Below are 23,737 nucleotides of genomic sequence, written 5' to 3'. Positions count from 1 at the left end.
GAGGTACATTCAGATATTTTCTCAATCACATAGGTTTTGTTCTCTGGTTAGCAGTGATTATGACCTTCATTACTTTTTATTGTTCCTTCTTGCTTTTATTATTCCTTAAATAAAAGATTTCCTAAGTTATATTTTCTCCTTAGGTCTAGTCCTCCTCTTTATCTTGTCTATCTAACAGAGTAATCTTTATTTAGGGTTATTTCACTACCCCAGTGTTAACTGTATGCAGGAAATAATTCCACTGTACTGGACTGCTTTCATTTGGTTACTTTTACTTTATATCTCCTGTAATCTGAAATATATGCATTTCCCATTTGGGCAATATTATTCACAGAAAAAGAGAAGTTGGTATGATGGCTAGAAAATAGCTCTGATGCTGAAAATAAAAGTGCTGGGGACCCTTTTATTCAAACCACTAGAAACAGATAAGGAAATGGTTTCTTCTTATTTACTATAAATGTTCCATTCTTTGAGTGCCTGTACAGCTATTAAATATTGTATTCAATTTAGCTTAAGTCTAGTGGCCAGGATATATTATTAATACAATGTTTGTACATTAAAAATGCACAGAGCTATCTTTATATGACATTTATATGATCTATAGACAATTCCTTGAGTTCTTAATGAACAGGTGGGATATAAGTCAAATAAGCAAGTATAAGCTGTAAGAATATTGGCTTGGTAATATTCTGAAATCTTAGGTCAGGAAAAAAGTAAACAAAGCTCTCATATACAACAAGACACAGTTACTATACAACTGTGCTTACTCCCTTCATCCTGCATTGTGTTTTATCTTTTATTCCACATAATGTAAGAAGGTACAATAGATTTTCAGGAAGGAGGGCGTGCCTACCAAAGGAGTAGGGGAGCAGCTTTCTCCAATTTATTAAGAAAATAGAGAAAAGAAAAGAGAGTGAAGATAGCCCTTTCCTAATAATTCCAGTAGTATATTATAAATGCAGATAACAGAGTCCTCAGTTTGGTAAGATTTTGTTTATAAGTCTAAAACAATAAACTCAGCTTGGAAGAATTACTGGATTCATAGAATAACAGAGTTGGAAAGGACCTCACAGTCTTCTGGTTCAACTCCTTGCTCAAGCAGGAGACCCTATATCATTTCAGACAAATGGTAGCCTAGTCTCTTTTTTAAAGCCTCCAGTATTGGAGCACTCACAACTTCTGAAGGTAAGCTATATCAATGGTTGATTGCTCTTATCATTACAAAATTCCTTCTTAGTTCTACAGGTAAGTTGTTTCTCTCCTTGGTTAGTTTCCAACTATTATATCTTTTTTTTTAAAAAAAAATGTTTTTTATTGAGTTTTTTTCACATTAAAAACATAATTTCCCTAATACAGCTGGTCACTATATGAAGTTTCTTCTTCATTCTACATTTTCTGTATCTAAGGCTATTATTCTTAACTTAATCATTCTTATTTCTGTTTACAATTTTATACATGTTGTATTATTTTATTTATTATTTATTGGATTTATATGCCGCCCCTCTCCGCAGACTCGGGGCGGCTAACAACAATGATAAAAAACAACATCTAACAATCCAATTTAATAAAACAACTAAAAACCCTTATTATAAAAACCAAACATATACACAAACATATCATACATAACTTGTAATGGCCTAGGGGAAGGAATATCCTAACTCCCCCATGCCTGGCAACAAAGGTGGGTCTTGAGTAATTTGCAAAAGACAAGGAGGGTGGGGGCTGTTCTAATCTTTGGGGGGAGTTGATTCCAGAGGGCCGGGGCCGCCACAGAGAAGGCTCTTCCCCTGGGGCCCGCCAATTTTACATTTACATTTACATTTACATTTGCATTTTACTTAACTTACTTACTTACTTACTTACTTACTTACTTACTTACTTACTTACTTACTTTTTTTTATGCTGCCCTTCTCCTTAGAGTCAACATGTTAGCAATAGCATTTTTTAACAGAGCCAGCATATTGCCCCCACAATCCAGATCCCCATTTTACCCACCCCGGAAGGATGGAAGGATGAGTGAACCTTGAGCAGTGATGACATTTGAACCACTGACCTGCAGATCTAGCAGTCAGCTTTAGTGGCCTGCAGTATTGCACTCTACCAACTGTGCCACCTCATCTCATTTGGTTATATTATTTTATATTACATTATTCATTAATTTTACTTTCCCTTTCATGCCAATCATACCCTCTATTCCATATTTTGTAATACATTGTTTCTCCCCCCCCCCCCTCAATTCCATTGTTAGTTTACTCATCTCCAGGTGCAAGCCAAATGTCGTTGGCTCTCAAAGAAAGGAATGTCATTATGGCTAGATATCCCTACAACTCTATGCAATCCCCCCTCTCAGTTTCCCAGAGTACTAAATGAGGCAGCCCGGAAGATCCAAAGAAAAAGTCTCCGGGACTGACACATTGATTGTTTAAAGGTCACTATGTCATCGATGTCAAGCTGTGGAATGTGCACAGGAAAATGAGAATCCCAGAATATCTCATTATTCTCATGCAAAAATATACACTGATCAGAAATCCACAGTTTGGGTGGAACAGACAGTCAGGGTTCCAAATAGCATCCAAAATTAAATCACAGTCCAAGTCAAAATATTCCTCAAAGTCCCAATTTATTTTTAGAGCCATATTGATATATCTGGGTGAAACACAAATCTGAAGTCTCCAGGGTTTCACCACTTAGCTGAAAGTTCAAGTCTTTGTCTGCACACCTACAAACCCATCACATTCTCCAGTTTCCAAGTGTCATGCTGACAGATTCCACCCATCTCTTTCAATGCAGGTACAGAGGTGCCGAGACAAAGGATGACCTTGGTTTTCTAGAAAGGAATTTGTTGTTGCTACATACTAACAACCTCATACTACCCCTCTCCCATTTTCACATAATGAAAAATGCATAATGTAATAGTATAGAGCAGTGATGGTGAACCTTTTTTTTCCCTTGGGTACCAAAATAATGCACACTCATGCTATCATACACTTGAACGTGCCCACATCTGTATTCAATACCATCCAAGTGTTCCCGCTCCCCCATTTTTAACTTCCAGTGGGCCTGGTAGGCCCATTTTTCACCCTCCCCAGGCTCCAGAGGCTTTCTTTTATATATATATATATATATAAATCTTTTTATTAATTTTCATAAAAGGACGCACAAACTTACAAACATTAAACATATAGTTTGGGGAGGTATCCTCCCCACTTATCTCAAAAGTATAAATGCAGATATAGAAAAAAGAATACATAGTTGAATATTAATACATAAAAAATAGCTAATAATAAAAGAAACTAATAACAAGTAATTTAAACTAGGGTAAAATCAAGTATTCTTCTCATCTTATTACTATTGTATATGTAAACTAATTCTAATACCATTCTTTAAAAAAGGTAAATCTCAACCATTACATATATATTTGCTTTTTTAGATATTTTGACTTTAATTTTCTTTTATTTTTTTCTTGTCTATCCATGTATAGACTTTGTTCCATGTTTCATAAAATTTTGTTTTCATAAAAAAAAAATTCCTCCAGAGGCTTTCATTGCCCCCATGGAGGCCCTCCGGAGCCCAAAAATGCCCTCCCAGAGTCTCCAGGCATGCAAAAAAGCAGATGGCAGGTGCCCACATGCACGCTAGAGCTGAGCTAGTGCAATGGCTCACGTGTTAGCAAATATAGTCAAAGGTTTGCCAGCATGGGTATAGAGTGTGGCAGGCCAAAGACTCCAAATAAAATGGCTTTGGCCTGACACAGACTGCTTCCGGTTTGTCAGAAGAGTAAGAAGAGGCTATATCCTCTCTTCAACCTATATGCTGAATAAATATCAAGGAAAGCTGAAGTGGTAGAAGATAAACATGGCTTTAAAATTGGAATAAAGAACATTAATGACTTTGTGGTTGTGACAACATTTTGACAGCTGAAAATGCAATGAATATGTAAGCTCCAGTAATGAAAATCAAGGACAAGAGTTAAAAAAATGGAAGTGAGATTAAATATAAAGAAGGCCAAGCTAACCACAGTAGGTAGAGCTATCAGCCTTAGAACTGGCAATGGAGATACTGAAGTAGGATCAACTATTAACCCTAAAGGAACTGGCTGCCGATCAGTTTCTGGTCACAATTCAAAGTGTTGGTTACGATCTATAAAGCCCTACATGACATCGGACCAGAATACCTTCGAGACCGCCTTCTGCCGTATGAATCCCAGCAACCGATTGGGTCCCACAGAGTTGGCTTTCTCTGAGTTCCGTTGACAAAATAATGTCACTTGGCGAGACCCAGGGGAAGAGCCTTCTCTGTGGCTGCCCCAGCCCTCTGGAATCAGCTCCCCCCGGAGATTAGGACTGCCTCCACCCTCATTGCCTTCCGCAAACTCTTAAAAACCCACCTGTGCCACCAGGCATGGGGAAATTGACTCCCCTGGTTTTCCCGTTTTATGCATGGTTTGCTGAATTGTGTGATTGTTTTTAATAAGGGTTTCTTGATGTGTTCTGTTTTAACATTGGATTTGTAGACTGTATTGTTTGTTGGAAGTCACTCCGAGTCCCTGGAGAGGGGCGGCATACAAATCTAATAAATAAATAAATAAATAAATAAATAAATAAATAAATAAATAAATAAATAAATAAATAAATAAATAAATAAATAAATAAATAAATAAATAAATAAATAAATAAATAAATAAATAAATAAATAAATAAATAAATAAATAAATAAACAAATAAATAAACAAACAAACAAACAAACAAACAAACAAACAAACAAACAAACAAACAAACAAACAAACAAACAAACAAGTAAGTAAGTAAGTAAATGAATAAATGATAGATAGATAGATAGATAGATAGATAGATAGATAGATAGATAGATAGATAGATAGATATACTGCAAATTAGCAATGGAGGTCTTACAAAGATAGCCAGATGCTATGCCGTGTCTGTCTCAACTTACAAAAATTAGAATAATGAAGACTATGTTTTTGTCTGTCGTACCTCTATGGAAGCCAAAGGTGGATTTAAAGAAGCAGGATCAAAAGAATATTGGAACTTTTAAACTGCTGTTGGAAAAAACTGCTGTGAATTCTATGGCTAGCTAAGAAAACAAACATATCATGGAACTGTGCATGCACAGAAGAAGAAAAAACCCAGAAAAAATCCCTCTTCCCATTTTTTAAAAAAGAGATGACAGTGTCCACAGACTGCCATTGACAGAAACAGTTCTGTGACATCATCATGATATCATCAGCGGTGTGCTACTGCTTCGGGTAAACCGGTCCAAACTGGGAGGAGCCCACCTTTGGCCCACAGAACATTGTTATCGTCCCACTGAAATGGTACCTATTTATCTATTTATCTGCTTGCATTTGCATGTTTTCGAACTTCTAGGTGAACAGGAGCTAGAGTTAGAAACGGGAGCTCACCACAACACACAACATTTGGGTCTCAAACTCGGGTTGTCCAATTGTCATATTTTAGACAGTTGCAAAAACTGCATATAACTGTATTCAAATATCCATAATCCCCAGTTTTGCACTCCAAAAGTATATACTAGAGCTTTGGAAATGAGAATTTCAATTATTTATTTAGTCAAAATCAGACAAAATTCAGTCCACGTGTCTGTACATGCACAAAAAGCATCCAGGTGGGCTTGAATTTAGTATGATGATCTTATCCATTAAATGAGTGGAGTGCTCCAAGTAAATTTTGATGCCTAGTATATATTGATAGAGGTTCTCATAAAAAATAATCTCAGATCAACTCAATGCATTTCTTCCCTTGTTAAGACTGCATGTGAGGATTAAAATTTAACTTACCAATAATAACTGGATATTTAATGCAGCTTATGAATGGATAGTGAATGGTGGTTAATAGGTTGTGTGGTTTGTGACTGACAGTGAGAAACAAATAGAAACTTCCATAAAACTTCCGTATGGCACATTTCACTTTAACTTCCTTCCGAAAACATTATTTTTTATTGAATATTTTAATTACAGGAATAAAAGCAAACACAAACTCAGAAAGAGAATAAAGGCAAAGGTTCCCCTTGCACATGTCAGGGGTGGATTCCTCCCAGTTCAGACCATTTTGCCCAAACTGGTAGCAACCTGCTGGTGCTGTCACGAAGACGTTACCAACCTCATTTGGTCAGTGCCGGTCTGTGGGCGCAGCCATCTTTTTTAAAAATGTTTTTTTTAAAATTTTAACATGTGTGTGGGTGCAAAGTGTGTCCACACCCATGAGACAGGTCCATTCAGAGTAGGAGGAAAAGAACCGGCAGTGAGGCATGTTAGAACCCATCCCTGGCACATACATATTAGTCGCTCCCAAATCTAGGGGGCAGTGCTCATCTCCGTTTCTAATCCAAAGAGCCAGCACTCTCGGATGACGATTCTGTGGTCATGTGGCCGGCTTGACTAAACATCAAAGGTTCAAGAAGCACTGTTACCTTCCTGCTAAGGTGGTCTCTTTTTTCCTACTTGCATTTTTACATACTTTCAATCTGCTAGGTTGGCAGAAGCTGGGACAAGTAACTGGAGCTCACTCTGTTATGTGGCACTAGGGATTCGAACTGCCAACCTTTCTGATCAACAAGCCCACTAAGCCATCAGATCCCCTTAGAAGGAGAATAGGAAGTAACTTCCAATCGTCATCACAGATATAAACAATAACTCTATAAAGTCATAAATAAATATCTTCTCCTCCCATAATCAATTTGTTAACTTTACCAAATCCAGATATCATCAACTTATATCCTGGTGTCAGCAAAAAGTCTATGAGGAGTTATTAAAAATATTATTTGGTCAAACAGACCAAATTTATATTTCTTTCTTTTAGACAATCTTGATCTTTAATTCAATCAGATGTTTTCATAGGATTTGATCTCTGTTCAATTTTTCCCCCATCTCAAAGGCTTCTTCAAAGCTCTAGCAAACCTCTTTTGTAAATTCAGTAAAAGTGCTTATCCAGGTCACCTCTTGATTAGTTATATTTCTACTTCAATTTTCAAAGCTTTAACTTATTTTGTATACCCATTAGAAACTGCTTATCCAGGTCATCTTCTTTGCTTGTCACTTATATTTCCACTTTAACTACTTTCTTTTGTTATAATCAATTCTTCTTCTTCTTCTTCTTCTTCTTCTTCTTCTTCTTCTTCTTCTTCTTCTTCTTCTTCTTCTTCTTCATCATCATTATTATTATTATGCAGCGTTTCTGATTATAATAATTCTATATCAGACAAGTTTATTTTACTTTTTATCCTGTAAATCTCTCACAATGATTTCTTTCATGTCTGTCATTCCTTCATTAACATCTTTTGGACATAGTCTATCCATAGAGGCAGACATAATTGCTGATACTATAGCTACTATCATATTTTTTAGACTATAAGACACACTTTTTGGGGAGGAAAATGGGGGGGGGGGGTGTCTCTCTACCCGGTATTCATCTGGCTAGTGTCCTTAGTCTGTTCAGCTTCAGCATATTATTTTACCCCCTGGTTATGGCTGAGAAAACCTTTTTCAGAGGGACTAGGAATGAAAATAAGCCTGCAAAGACTAGAAAAAAAAACTTATTTGGGGAAAGCAGGAAGCTGGGAAGATCGTTAGCACCTAGTTAGGGCTAGGAAAAAACCCCTAAATTTCCAGCCTCTTTTAGGGAGGAAAAGGGTATGTTTTATATTCTGAAAAATACGGTAATTTCTGGCCTCATTCTTCAAAAATCTCCTGGAGTATTTCAAATGTTATAACAACCAATAAGGAGGATGGATAAATAATTATATTTTACCACCAAAATCTAGACTCGATGCTTGATAGCATCCACCAGTGGTATTCTAGACATGTTCCACCCACTTCATCTCTCTATAGTCCTCTGTATTCTGGAGAAATAATGGAGTCCATGGGTGCACTGCGAGTAAAGGGGTATATAAATTTAATAAATTATCATTTGATATTAAAGGCTATAAACTCTCATCACCTCTGGAACAAACTGGTCATTACATCAATACTTCTAATATATAATGCAGAGATCTTCAAACTTGGCAACTTTAAGACTTATGGATTTCAAGCTGGCTGGAGAATTCTGGGAATTGAAATCCACTGTCCCTTAACTGATGTAATAACTTCATTGTGCATGGATGTGTCACATTCTTGAACATTTACTATCCAATTATGATAAATATGTTTTCCATTTATTCTTAATAATGCTACAAGTGTGGTGGTGCCTGTTATATTATATGTGCATTTAACCGTCATAATGATTAGCAATTGAAAAGAACTCTATTTATATTCTCCAGAAGTACACGATGTTACCATATTCCATATGCAGCATAAGAGATAGAAACATATATTTAGCAAGCTTCTGCCAAAGATACATAACACCCAATGGACTCTATTTAACTTTGAAGCCTCAAAGAAAATTGAAACATGCTTTTCAGTGGTTTTATAACGGTACAAAAGAATTAAGATAAAAGAAAGCTATTATAAAATCTTTTATTGTCATTTTTCTGAGTGTTCAAGCAACACATCCTATTTCAGCATAATAGGGGGGAAATCTGATGTGATTTGGTTGAAATAAACACATCTGATGCATGCCAAAATTTCTTTTAAAAGCTCATCTATTTGTATTCTAACCATTGTTGAAGAATCCTGTGAGACAAGTTTGGTTGAGTTTTGTTATCTGGCTCAGTGAATCTTCTGCTATTGGTTGGATGATTCAATTAACACATCACACACAGAATCAATTTATTTGCATATCACATACACAAACAAAGAAATTGTGTAAGCGTTGCAGTCCACAGATTGATTAAATATGATAAACATAAATGTTTGTAACTTGGGGAAACTTTCATGGAATGTTCCCCAACTACTCTCCCCTATCACCCACTCACTTTTATCCCCAGACATACAGTATGAGTGACATCTAGTAGTAGTAGCAACATATTTGTACTAATCAGGGGCGGGTTCCAGTTGAATTTTGCATCCCACTGCACAATTTCACTTCCCCACATGAGTTACCAAGGACATGCACAGAGGAAAACATGGGATTTCAGCAGATATCCAGGACACATGAGTAATTATTCAGTCATACAAGACAAATACTGTACATTAAAGTGTATAAAATAGTGTTTACTTTAGAAATAGTACAGTCAAGTTAAACAATCCGGTCATACACATTCAAATCAGCCAAGCCTGTCTTTTTCTTACATATCAGACATATATTACAGCTTACAAATACATCAACTAACAGAGAGCTTACTACATCAGTGACAGTGAATCAGCAGAAAGAACAGAGAGAGAATCATGCTTTTGGTTCCTTCTTACGGCAATTTGCAACACTACCTTTTGAACTATAGTACTTCAATACATATAGTCATTCATTGTTGGCTTGTTTATATGTTGCCAACCCAACTGTTTTGTACTTACACTAACAGACACAATGCTTGTATTTTATTTTATTTTTTAAATACAATCTTGCTAACTTTAGGAATGCAATGTAGTGTCAATTTATATTCACACCCCATAGACTTTGCAGAACTGCAAAGTTCCCATGTGGTTTCTCATACAACTTCTCAAATCGGTGAAGCTCAACAACTTTACTATAAAAATAGTCTAACCCATATAATATGTGGTAAAAGTTAACGATATCCCATATCCAGTTTTGTCTGACCCTAGGGTACAATGCTCATCCCCATTTCTTAGCCGGGGAAGCCAGCGTTATCCAAAGATATTTCCGTAGTCATGTGGCCATCATGACTATATGCCAAGGCCAGTGAATTTAAAGCAATGTTATATCTTCAGCTGGATTGTGTCTTGACCCTCTCCTATTTAATAGCGATTACTACTGATATTGTAAAGGTCCTCACTAAATCAGAATTCCGTCTTTCATTAAATTAATCTCCATAATATTATACATTGACGTCCTGTTACTTGCTCAATTTCGCAAGTGGTGTTCCACCTCCCCTCAATGGCATCGTTCTGCCAGGTTTAAATTTCAAATTATTTGAAAATCAAGGTTCACAAGGTGCCACTCTATCCTTCCCTAATGACGATGATGATTAAATCAAGTAATAATACCCATGTACGTACATATTGTTCTGGTTAGTTGAAGTCTGTGTTAGCGATCAAGAAATCATTGAATTGGCAAAAATTGATAACTCCTGTTTCATTTCATTTATTTAGGTCAAAGAGTCCTACTGCCTTTTTCTCCTTAATATTTTAAACTCTGGGATTCCAGTCTTAAAACTGCAAGCAGCGTATCTTGTCTCAGTGCATTTGAAGATAAACGAAAAAAGGAAGTTCTGTAAAATTAATTTGTCTTAGTTTTTTTAAATTATACTGACAGCAATTTTACTCCCATATCTACATAAATTATTTATTCATTTGAAAGAAGCTACACAAATATTTACATGCACTTTTCTAATATTGGCATTTCTGTAGACTTTTTCATGTGTAAATTTTTAATGTTTTAAGGAGAGGAGGATACACATTTTTATGCCTGTTGATTTTGCTATGAATACCATTGCAACATTTGAAAACATTTATATTCCAGGGATGTTATATGCTTTGGCTTCTGATTACTTTGAGGTATGTGAAATTGTGTATCAATATGCAATTAATTAAATGTGAATGAAATAAATGAATGAACAAAATAATTAGTAAAATGTTGTATTTAATATGCCATTTCAAAACCTATCCACTTTTAGGTGAAAGACAAAGCAAAAACAGAGAAAATAACTAGGCCCTATCAGAAGTAGAGCTTGAAGGAACATGGCCCAGCTCTGTTTGTTTTGTTTTAACCCACAGAGAAAAATAATACTGGCTAGTATTGACTTGGCTTTGCTCAAAAAACACTTGAATGAGCTAATCTCTTTTGTACAAAGATCCTGTGTGCCAAAACTATGTACTCTGATTTAGAGGAACTTATTCATCAGAACAACTGAAAACCACGGATGAGATATCTTATATGCACTTGACAATTGTCATCTTAGAATTCCTTCCTTCCTTCCTTCCTTCCTTCCTTCCTTCCTTCCTTCCTTCCTTCCTTCCAAGAATAGAGAAAGGAAATAGGAATAGAAGAAAAGATATAGGAGATATAGGAGAGACTATAGGACAGGGGACAGAAAGTACACTAGTCCATTTATGCCCGCCCTTTACTGACCTCTTAGGAATCTGGAGAAGTCAACGTGAATAGTATAAGGATAAAATGTTGGGGGTTTGGGGATGACACTCAGTTACTAAAGTCGTATTTTTTTTACAGTCAGGTTTGGAGCGGTTAATATTAAGCTTGAATCTGTTGCGTGCTCTTGTTTTGCTGTGGTTGAAGCTGAAGGGCTGTTCATCTTCGGCACTACCAATGCAGCCATTGCAGGTGCATGTGTGTCTGGTGGGCATGTGCACACCCGTCAGTGCAAGATTTGGCTTCTGCACATGCACAGCAAGCAAAATCTCATGTGAAGACACTCGCATGAGAGAGATTTTGGCGATTTTCAGTGATTTTTTGCTACTGCACATGCACGAAAGCAAAAATATCGGTGGAAATCGCCGAAATCTCACTCACACATGAATTATCACATGAGATTTTGCTTGCTGTGCATGCACAGAAGCCAAATCTCACACTGACGGGTGCACGAATGCCAGCTGGACACACACGCAGCTGCGACGGCCTTGGAGGGCACACTGGTAGCGCCGGAGATGAGCAGCCCTTCACTGGTCACCACGTAGATGTAAACTGTAGTGCATTGTCATTAGTTTTCCAGTTTTTCTGTCTAGAATGTCCAAATAAGCTTGCGGCCAGTTAATTAAAGCAGCCATTTATCTTATGATTATTTATCTATCTATCTATCTATCTATCTATCTATCTATCTATCTATCTATCTATCTATTGGATTTGTATGCCGCCCCTCTCCGTAGACTTGGGGCAGCTAACAACAGTAATAAAAACAGCATATAAACAATCCAATATTAAAACAGTTAAAAACCTTTATTATAAAACCAAACATACATACAGACATACCATGCATAACATTGTAAAGGCCTAGGGGGAAAGAATATCTCAGTTCCCCCATGCCTGGCGGCAGAAGTGGGTTTTAAGAAGCTTACGAAAGGAAAGGAGGGTGGGGGCAATTCTAATCTCTGGGGGGAGTTGGTTCCAGAGGGCCGGGGCCACCACAGGGAAGGCTCTTCCCTGGGTCCCGCCAAGCGACATTGTTTAGTTGATGGAACCTGGAGAAGACCCACTCTGTGGGACCTAACTGGTCGCCGGGATTCGTGCGGCAGAAGGCAGTCCCTCCCTGCACAGGTATTCATGGCCTTGATAGTGTTTCCACCATTTAATTTAGATTTCAAAATTTTCCTGACTCTGTTGGTGTACTCTCTTCTGACTATAGTTTTCACTTCTCTAATGCCTGATGTCATCCATCTGCAGGATGCCCAGGTATTTGTAGGCTTCGTTTTGGTTACATTTAATTAATTGGCCATTGGGCATTTCAATTCTGACATATGTAGTGCTTTTGCCCCTTTTCATAGATAGAGCAGCACATTTTTCCATGACAAACTGCATCAAGATATATGTACTGAATATTTGGACTGTGTTAGTCAGTGCTTGGATTTCTATTTCTGACTTTCCATACAGTTTCAAGTCAACCATATACAGTAAATGTGATTTTTTTTCAGTGTCTTTGGCATCATCATCATCATCATCATCATCATCATTATTATTATCATCATCATCATCATCATCATTTTCTCCCCTCTATTACAGTCTTAATCAGTGCAAAATTTGGAAAAGGTTAGAACCTTGCTCATGAACTTATTCAGGCAAAGGCCCTTACTCATGAATAAACCCTATTGAATTTCCAAGCTGTTGCTTATGAATAATTATGGATTCCAATCAGATTCCCATGCTTGCAATTTCATTTTTTAAAGATAATATGAAGTAGCTTGAAGGGGTGTCGCTGAGTTTGTGCAAAATAACTACCTTGCCGCTATCTTAATTGCCACATCATAACTGGAACAATTGCAGTCTTCACTAGTATTTTTTTTCCAATTGTGAATAATTCTAGATGTGTTAAATTTGAACTTTATCACATTTAATAACTCTGAAGGATAAAACCTGCACAACCAATGATCATCTTTCCAAGAAATAATTTTCAAATATCAGATCAGATCAATGGGCAGCAGTGAATATCATACTTCCTAATGTTTAGCAAATTAACTTTCAATTCAATCTTTCCTTCCTTGACTTATTGCATGTATTGAAAATTTACATAGAAACCTGCTTAGTTTTAAGTATTTATTGTACTGCTTATTATCCAAATGGAGGATTATTATTATTTTTTTGCTTGTCTTAATTTGTTGTACTTTCCGTCAGAACTAAGACAAGAACAAAGTATAATTTCTGGATAAACCTGCTCAAATATAGATTTAATGTTCACCTTATGCAGATCAGTGGATACAGTATGCTTGCATGCGGTTATATGGCAATTAGCAAGAAGAAAAAGAGAATATGCATAACTTCAGTACATTTCTGGTCACTGCAGAAATGCTAGTAGTTAAAAAGAAGCAATTCTAGAAATTAAGGAATAAGAAGAGGAGGTTAATTTTCCAATACATTAGTTTGTTTGTAAGGACTTCAATAAAGGAAAAGAAATTCAGAATCTATTTCTTTTTTCCTCCCTCCCTCCCTCCCTCCCTTCCTTCCTTTTTTCTTTTCCTTTCTCCTTCTCTCCCTCTTTCCTTCTCTCTTCTCAGCACAACCAGCTAAATGCAGATAATTAGTTTTTATCAATGAATTAGTGCTTAACTGGAATTTCAATAGTGTTTGGACAACTGAACAATGTCTCATGACTGCCCAGTAAAAAAAGTTGATGGTGTATTTTTTCTGTTTGTAAGATATTATAGATACCTCTTGTGCTATCCTTAAGATGTAACATTTGTTTCTGCAAGACAAACTGCTGTTTGCCTCCAAGCCACTCAAGCTGAGGTACAGGATTAGGCTGACAAAAACCATACCTGCGTAAGAAAACATCTGTGAGCACACCACATCAATGCAGAGAGACAGCAAGTGTTTGCTTCTAAACAGATTTTCAGTAGATGCAGCCATTCATGAGGAAAATGTTTGAAGCACTAAGCAAGCAACATAGAGCTAAATCTTATCTAAAGTGGAGAATGCGGATGTCATTAATTACTCCAGCAATAAAGTCAATTGGAGAAGTGTCTCTTGTTAACTATCTTCTAAGGCTCAGTTTAATGGCTCATTTGCTGTGAGCAAACAGTCAGTCTGGTATCTGTTACAAAACAGTGTAAAGCTAATGAGAAGCATACAAGCCATACTAAAAATCATTAACCAGTGGTTTATTCCCTATACACCTATTGTTTATTTTACTCACTATTTGCTGAAAGTTGCTGAATTTTCACTTAAAGATCTTTCTTTTGGGCCTCCTTCTTCATCACAGTATTTTACTACACAAGTGCAAGTTCTGCTTTTTGAATCAATGAAAGCCCAGGTCAGGCAACTGAACCCAGCAACTGGGTCCAACTGGATGATTTTCCTGTTTTCCTGCCCCTATTACTTTAGTATTCTGCATGGACAGTTGCCATCAGTGTTAAGGCAGTAAGCAATAGGCAGTAGTAAAGGGGCTGATGATTGCCTGGGCGAAAAATTTCAGCTGCACTATACACCTGGCAGACTGGGAGAAAATTTGGACCAGAAATATTAATTTGACTAAATCAACAGCTTACAAAGAGAATCAATACAAAATGTTTTATCAGTGGCATTTAGCCCCAAAAAGATTGGCGAAGATATACCCAAATTGTAATCAGGCATGTTGGAAGTATAAAGAAGAGCAGGGCACCTTCTTTTGCTGGAGAGACGGAGTAACGACACGGACACCAGAGCTGGATTTAAAATTGGGTCATTTTTATTAACATAAATTTGCATAATTTATTCAAATACTTTGCATAAATTAGCATAAACAACTATGACCCGGAACTGGACCTGCAGGGTCAAACAAATACTTCCGGGGCGGAAATGACGTTATGCCAGTAAACATTCCTGGGCAACTCATGGGCGTATCTCGATGCAAGGTCCAGGTGAGGGCCAGGCCGTCACCTGTGACCTTTTCTGCCATGCTGTGCATGAGGGGGGTCCCACCGGCTAACCCGAATCGGGGAATTAAAGGTGCAGGACCCAAAGACAGGTTCCCCCCAGCTGCTCAGGCAGAAACTCCCTCCATGAGCTTGCAGAGAACCTGTCAATCATCCCCAAAGATGCCCAAGGGAGAACGCGCGGTTGCTAAACCACCCAATTTTCCGCCCCTAACCTGCCTACCCAAATGACCAAAGGTAAGCCAATTAACCTAATTAATGCAAGCACCCCCTAACCGCACAGCCATCACCCCAGTGTGGAATGGGCGAAAAAACAGCTCAGCTAAGAGGCAGAACTGCAAAAAATTCCCATTCGGCCCCCTAAGGGCGACCCCTAAGCACACTGCAAAATAGTGGAGGGCGGGCGGGTGTCTGCTCAGGAGCTTGGTCCGGGCGAAAAGGAAGAGCCCCGGGCCTGCTCGCCCTTATATAGGGCAAGCAGGCCCTGCCCGGACCAATCAGGGGCCTGACCAATCAGGCCCCGATCTCCCGAGCGAAGTCTCGCATCGCGAGACTTCGCCCGGGATTCAAAATGGCGGCCGCCATGAGGGACCGCGTCTCCCGGTCCCTCCAGCAAAGCCTGCCTGCCGGGTAAGTCCGGCGCTGCCCTTATCTATGGTGGTTATGTCCCAAAGCAAAAAATTACTGGAGGAAACTCCAAAAATAATCAAATTTATGCTGGAATTCTTTTTGTCAGGTATCATCAGAAAAACGTATTTTAAAAATATTAAATATTTAATACTACATATAGTAACTGCCACGAGAATTGCCTATGCGCAAAGATGGAAAGACTTACAGACACCAGTTGAAAAGGAGATAATTTAAAAAAAATGCCCTCAACAATGGGGTTCTTATTTTACCCACCTCATAAGGATGGAAGTCTGGTGAGATTCAAACTGCCAAATTGCAAGCAGCCATCAGGCAGCAAAAGTAGCCTACAGTATTGTACCCTAACCATTGTGTCACTGTGGAATATGTTGAAAAGGCCAACAGCACTTCTCAATCAGCTGTTATTGGCACAGAACAGTTGGATCATTTTTATAAGTAGCTTGGACACACTATAGTAAAGTAGCAGGTACCATATTAGCTGATGTGGACCATAACCTATAGCTTTTTCTAGATTTGAGAAAGCCAGATAGAATGACTTTTTTTCTCTCTGAGCTTCTCCATGAGCATTCAAACTACAAAAATGGACTATTGTGATTGATATGGATACCAATGTCAACAATGTCATGGAGGTTCCAGTTGAGGATCAAAGATGTTCGTTGTGTATGACAGGAGGTAGACTGCTCAGTAGTTAGAACACTTTGCCAGGTCACTTCTGTTCTTAAAAAAGAATGAAATGATTTCAGGAGTGGGTTGCTACTTACATCGCTGCTGGTTCACTTCATCCCATGCCACAGGGGTGCACCTCATGGATGCATGCATGCTTTGTATACACACATATGCGCAGTGCCAAAAAAATCAGAAAAAATTAAGCCAAAAATAAGATGGTGACCGCATGCACAATGCCAGAAACTCAGCTTCTGTGCATGCTCAGAAGAACAACAAAATAAAAAATCATTAAAAAAAAAAAAGATGGTGGCACCCACCGACCGGCACAGACCAAACTGGGTTGGTGACGTCATTGTGACATTACAAGCAGGTTGCTACTGGTTCAGGTGAACCAGTCCAAACCAGTTCACCCCTGAATGATACTCATGGCCCAGACAGCAGGAAAATAGGCCAGAGTCCACAATGGCATTGAAGAAATTTTTCAGCCAATCAGCTGCTGTGTCACAAAGTATTAAAGGCTCATATATAATACCTATAGGATTTGAATAAGTTGAAGCAATGGAAGTAGTCCTCAGTACTTACCAGTTAGAAGTGTGGGTGGAGGAATGTTATTGTGTTGTTCTACATTTCGGTATGAGTTATTTGAATTTATCAGCTAGATTTTCTTTGCCCACATAGCAGATCTCTCTGTCCTCCTAGTTATTTCAAGCTTAGTCTATTATGCAACAGGTGGTGAAAATCTGATTTGTTCTGTGGGGTCATTTTGACACTAAGATTTTATTTTCTAAAGGAAAGAAATTGCATGGTGTATCCTTGTTTCTACGCTTTGGTTTAATCTCCTTATATTGGACATAGAGAATAACATGTTTAAGAACCGACATTAGGTTCTTATACCTATGTTCTTGTATGCAAAAACCTGCATGAAGTGCTGTTCTTGTATGCAATCAGCATCTCCAAAAATATATGTGACTGTCTGCTAAACATACACAACTACTATATAAGCACAGAGCACATACTGTATGTTGTATATTTTAATTTAACAATTCAGAGATAAAGGAATTTGCTATAAAAGAATCTTGCTGAAAAACAGAGATGATACATAGCATAATTCAAAGGAAAGAAAATCACACTATTAGTACATATTTTGACCACCACTGAAATTCTACTGCTACACTCAACAAGATTTCCCAAGGTGGGCAGTTTTTAAGATTCAGTATAAGAAATGGCTGATATAACATGATTTAAAGATTTTTTCCCCTCAAAGCACACTTTTGCTTATCTATGATGTACCACTGCTTTTCCTTTTTTTCTTGATTAAATTCAAGACTACAGGGAAACAAAACTTTTTAAAAAATAGTCATGGAGTCCTATTATTCTTCCTCTGCTGTATCTTCACCAGAAAAATCTAGCATACTGATAAAACAACAGATAAAAAAGAAGAAGAAAGTCACAAAGAGATATTTTTTGGCAACAGGACCTGTTGTTCTACATGCTGTAAACCTTTTGTTACCATTTTGATTATAAGGAAATGTCTATATTCCAGCTTTAAATCACAGTGGCAGCCATTCCCTCTTTTTAAATATCAATTTTCTCAGATCGTAACATTGCATAAGATGGAGCTATACACCAGTTAATTAGTTATTTAATGTTCTATAGCTAACACATTTAGTTCCATAACATTTACTTCAATGTTTACACAATTACCCTCAAATAAATTCCAGTTGGTTTTCATATTTCAAACTTTGAGATTCTCCTAACATTTTCGTGACAAATACATGAGACTGTGACTCAGAGGTGGGTTCCCGCTGGTAGCAGGAATTTTTCCCCATTTGCCAAACCAGCAGTGATGGCTGGCTGGCCACACCCACGAACTGGCTCTCTCTTATCTTGTTCTTTGCTTCTGCGCATGCTCAGAAACTGAGTTTTCAGCATTGCATGTGTATGTGCCCACGTGGCACAGGAGGAAGCGAACCGGCAGTGAAGTAAGTCACCTCTGGACTCAAATGAAGAGTCAACACATATTGACTTTTCTGGCTGCCATTGTTAGTTTCAAGTCAGCATTTCTTAGGACAATGATGGCGAACCTATGGCCGGCGTGCTACAGGTGGCACACAGAGCCATATCTGAGGGCACACAAGGTTTGCCCTATGTCAGCTCCAGTGCGCATGTGCATGCTGGCCAACTTATTTTTGGCCTTCTTTTTGGCCATTTTTACTCTCCCTAGGCTTCAGGAAAGCCCCCTGAATGCTGGGGATGGTAAAAAATGGCCCAACAGGCCTACTGGAAGTCCGGAGCCTTCACTGAGGCCTGTGCACATGTAAGTGGGGGAGGCAGCGTGGAGGGGTTGTGTGCTTGTGTGAAGGGCAGCACGGCGGTTGTGAGCCTGTGCAGGCAGTTGTGAGCACACACTATCGCACAGGCTTTTGTCACCCGAGCCAAAAAAGGTTCGCTATCACTGGCTTAGAAGATTAGGGAAAATAAACCTGGAAAAAAGATTAGAGACAGTTCTGGAAAGACTTTCAAAATTTGAGATTTCCCTAATACAATTGATTGATTTGTAACAATTACTGGTTTTCCTATACTAAGAAAGCTGGGGTGGCGCAGCAGGTAGAGTGCTGTACTCCAGGCCACTGTAGCTGACTGTAGATCTGAAGGTCAGCGGTTCAAATCTCATCACTGGCTCAAGGTTGACTCAGCCTTCCATCCTTCCAAGGTGGGTAAAATGAGGACCCGGATTGTGGGGGCAATAGCCTGGCTCTGTTAAAAAGTGCTATTGCTAACATGTTGTAAGCCGCCCTGAATCTAAGGAGAAGGGCAGCATAAAAATTGAATAAATAAATAAATAAATAAATAAATAAATAAATAAATAAATGAATGAATGAATGAATGAATGAATGAATAAATAAATAAATAATAAGAGTATTTGTATGAGTTTAAAGGCAAGGAGATGAAGATGCGGAATAGTCATGGAAAATGATGAGTATTTGAGGAAGGAAGGAAGGAGGAAACATATCTTCAGACTTGTAGAATTGCTGGTAACAGATAATTTCTTGTCGGCTGTAAGCAAATCTGCTGCGTTGCTAGCAATCTTTTTTGTTTGCCACCTTCTTCAACCTGCTTTTAGCAAGAATGACTGTTCTTGGGAAAGCTAGTTCTTTACAAAAGTTCACTTAGCGACTTTTCAAAGTTGCAACAGCACTGGAAAAAAAGTGACTTATGACCTTCATTCACACTTACAACCATTGCAGCTTTCCCATGGTCATTTCCATGGTCAAAATTCAGACAGATGGCAACTGACCCATATTTATGACAGTTGCAAACTTCTGATAAGCAGTGTCAATGAGGAAACTAGATTCACTTAACAAATTTGTTACTTAACAGGGCAGTGATTCACTTATCAACTATGGCAAGAAAAGTCATTTAACAATTGTCTTGATTAGCAACAGATGTTTTGAGCTCTACTATGGTCATAGGACTTCTTATATTTTGTCTTCAGCAGATTGTGGAACATTGGGAGCCCTGCTAACATATCAGTGAGAAGGCTCTGCAAATCCATACAAATAAACTATTTAAGGATTTGAACTTCAAAGAATATGGTGTAGGTAAAAAGCGTATAAAAATAGGTAAGATTTAGGGAAGGGATTTAGGGAATAATAATAATAATTATTATTATTATTATTATTATTATTATTATTATTATTATTATTATTATTATTATATTTGTATGCCGCCCCCCTCCATATATTCGGAAGTCTGGTTACACATTATTTAGTTACCTCTTGCCTGAATTATTGTAACACGTTGGACATAAAGTTGTCTTTGAAGATAACTTGGAAGTTACAGAATATCATGGTTATTATTATCCTAGGTCAGTGATGGTGAACCTTTTTATCTTCGGGTGTGCATGTGCGTGTGCTATCGTGCATTTGCGTGTGCCCATAATTCAATGCCTGGGGATGGCACACATTTATTTTTATTTATTTTATTTATTTATTACTTAGATTTGTATGCCGCCCCTCTCCGAAGACGCGGGGCGGCTCACAACACGTGGAAACAAATCATAAATAATCTAAATTTTAAATTTTAAAGATTTAAAAAGACCCCATATACTAACAGACATAGACACAAGCATACCATATATAAATTAAACATGCCCAGGGGAAGATGTTTCAGTTCCCCCATGCCTGACGGCAAAGGTGGGTTTTAAGGAGTTTACAGAAGGCAGGAAGAGTAGGGGCAGTTCTAATCTCCGGGGGGAGTTGGTTCCAGAGGGCCGGTGCCGCCACAGAAAAGGCTCTTCCCCTGGGGCCCGCCAACCGACATTGTTTAGTTGACGGGACCCGGAGAAGGCCCACTCTGTGGGACCTAATCGGTCGCTGGGATTCGTGCGGCAGGAGGCGATCTCGGAGATATTCTGGTCCAATGCCATGAAGGGCTTTAAAGGTCATAACCAACACTTTGAATTGTGACCGGAAACTGATCGGCAGCCAATGCAGACTGCGGAGTGATGGTGAAACATGGGCATACCTAGGTAAGCCCATGACTGCTCTTGCAGCTGCATTCTGCACGATCTGAAGTTTCCGAACACTTTTCAAAGGTAGCCCCATGTCGAAGCTCGAGGTGATGAGGGCATGAGTGACTGTGAGCAATGAGTCCCGGTCCAGATAGGGCCGCAACTGGTGCACCAGGCGAACCTGGGCAAACGCCCCCCTCGCCACAGCTGAGAGATGTTTTTCTAATGTAAGCTGTGGATCAAGGAGGACGCCCAAGTTGTGGACCCTCTCTGAGGGGGTCAATAATTCCCCCCCAGGGTAATGGACGGACAGATGGGATTGTCCTTGGGAGGCAAAACCCACAGCCACTCCATCTTATCCGGGTTGAGCTTGAGTCTGTTGACACCCATCCAGGCCCCAACAGCCTCCAGGCACCGGCACATCACTTCCACCGCTTCGTTGACTGGGCATGGGGTGGAGATGTAAAGCTGGGTATCATCTGCATATTGATGATACCTCACCCCATGTCCTTGGATGATCTCGCCCTGAGGTTTCATGTAGATGTTGAATAGCAGGGGGGAGAGGACCGACCCCTGAGGCACCCCACAATGGAGAAACCTAGGAGTTGACCTCTGACCCCCCACTAACACCGACTGCAACCGGCCAGAGAGGTAGGAGGAGAACCACTGAAGAACAGTGCCTCCCACCCCCAACCCCTCCAGCCGGTGCAGAAGGATACCATGGTCGATGGTATCGAAAGCCGCTGAGAGGTCAAGGAGCACCAGGACAGAGGATAAACCCCTGTCCTGGGCCCGCCAGAGATCATCCATCAACGCGACCAAAGCGGTTTCCGTGCTGTAACCGGGCCTGAAACCCGACTGCTGGGGACCTAGATAATCGGCTTCTTCCAAGGACCGCTGGAGCTGGAGTGCCACCACCTTCTCGACAACCTTCCCCATAAAGGGAAGGTTGGAGACTGGACGATAGTTGTTAAGGACAGCTGGGTCCAGGGAGGGCTTCTTGAGGAGGGGGCGCATGAGCGCTTCTTTATAGAGTGATGGAAAAACTCCCCTCCCCAAGGAAGCGTTGGTAATCTCCTGGGCCCAGCTCTGTGTCACCTCCCTGCTGGCCGAAACAAACCAGGAGGGACACGGATCCAGTAGACAGGTGGCGGAACTCACAGCTCCAATGGCCTTGTCCACTTCATCAGGTGTCACCAGATCAAACTCTTCCCAGACAGGTGGACAAGTACGTGCCCCAGTCACCTCGACTGACTCATTGTCAGTCGACTCTGTTTTACAATTGGAGTCGAGGTCAGCCCGGATCTGAGCGACTTTATCAGCGAAAAACATGTTAAACTCCTCAGCACTACTCTGCAAGGGCTCCCCAACTCCCCCCTGGTTAAGAAGGGAGCGGGTCACCCTAAACAGAGCGGCCGGGCGGGATTCCGCTGATGCAATCAAGGCGGCATGGTATGTGCATCTTGCCGCCTTGAGCGCCACTTTGTAAGTCTTAATAAAAGCTCTTACACATGGCCTTCCCCACCCCTCCTGGAGGCCCTCTGGAGGCCTGAAACAGCCCATTAACCTACCAATGTGCCTAGTAGGCCCATTTTTTGCCCTCCCCAGGCCCCAGAGGCTTCTCTAGAGCCGGGGGAGGGCAAAAATGCCTCCCCCCATCCCCCCAGAGACTCCCTGGAAGCCAAAAATGCCCTCCCAATGCCTCTGGGTGAGCCAAAAATTAGCTGGCCGGCACGCACATGCATGTTGGAGCTGAGCTAGGGTAACAAATTGTGTGCCAGCAGATATGGCTCCGCTTGTTGCTTGTGACACCTGTGCCATAGGTTCACCATCACTATCCTAGGTCTTTTATTCAAATTACAAAGAATGGAATAGAATAGAACAGAACAGAACAGAAGAATAGAATAGAATAGAATAGAATAGAATAGAATAGAATTCTTGATTGGCTTTGTGATTGGACTCACAAGGAATTTGTCTTTGGTGTATATGCTCCCAATGTACCTAAAAGAAAAGATCCATTTGTCAAGAATCATGAAGTACAACACTTAATGATTGCCATAGGGTGCAAATAAGCAACCAGAAAACAATCAATATTAATATAAATTGTAAGAACACAAGCAACAAGTTATAGTCATGCAGTCATAAGTGGAAGGAGATGGGTGATAGGAATAATGAGAAGACTAGCAGTAATAGTAATGTAAATAGTAAATAGTAATATAGTAATAATAGTAAATGAAAAATAGTAAAATAAACTAGATTGACTCGAGCTCAAAAGGACAGAAAACACTAGAAACTCAGGCAATTGGTCGGGGAATTGTACCTCCCTTCAGTTGGTGTGGGGATACTTTTCTATTATAAAGGGGAAAGTTTACAAAATTAAAACACAAAGGAATGATAAAATAGGAATTATATTTAACAAGTGCAGAAATTAAATGTAATAGTAAAATTATTTCTGTCTCACTTGGATCTGGAAGCAAATCTGGACAGTTATACACATTTTAAGGTAACAGTTTTGTCCTCTAACCTCATTCGTTTATCCCTTTAAGGCCCTGTGAACAAAATGCTGTGTCAGCTGAACCCAAGGGGATGAGTTTAGCAAATGGGTTGAAAGCCAGCACTGCTGCCAGTGGGAAAACAGATCACTTGCAAGCTCTGCATAGGTTTTTCATTTCCCATAGAAAGATCGTCTTTTTTGCAATACATTGCAAAATACATTTTGGGGATATATTGCAACCGAACCTCAATTAAATCAACTTAGCTGTCCAATCCAGTGGATGTCCTGAGTCCAGAGCTGATTTTGAGCACTGCAA

The sequence above is a fragment of the Erythrolamprus reginae genome, chromosome 2, assembly GCF_031021105.1.
Source record: "Erythrolamprus reginae isolate rEryReg1 chromosome 2, rEryReg1.hap1, whole genome shotgun sequence".
Classification (NCBI taxonomy): Eukaryota; Metazoa; Chordata; class Lepidosauria; order Squamata; family Dipsadidae; genus Erythrolamprus; species Erythrolamprus reginae.
Note: the sequence above shows the minus strand (reverse complement) of the source record.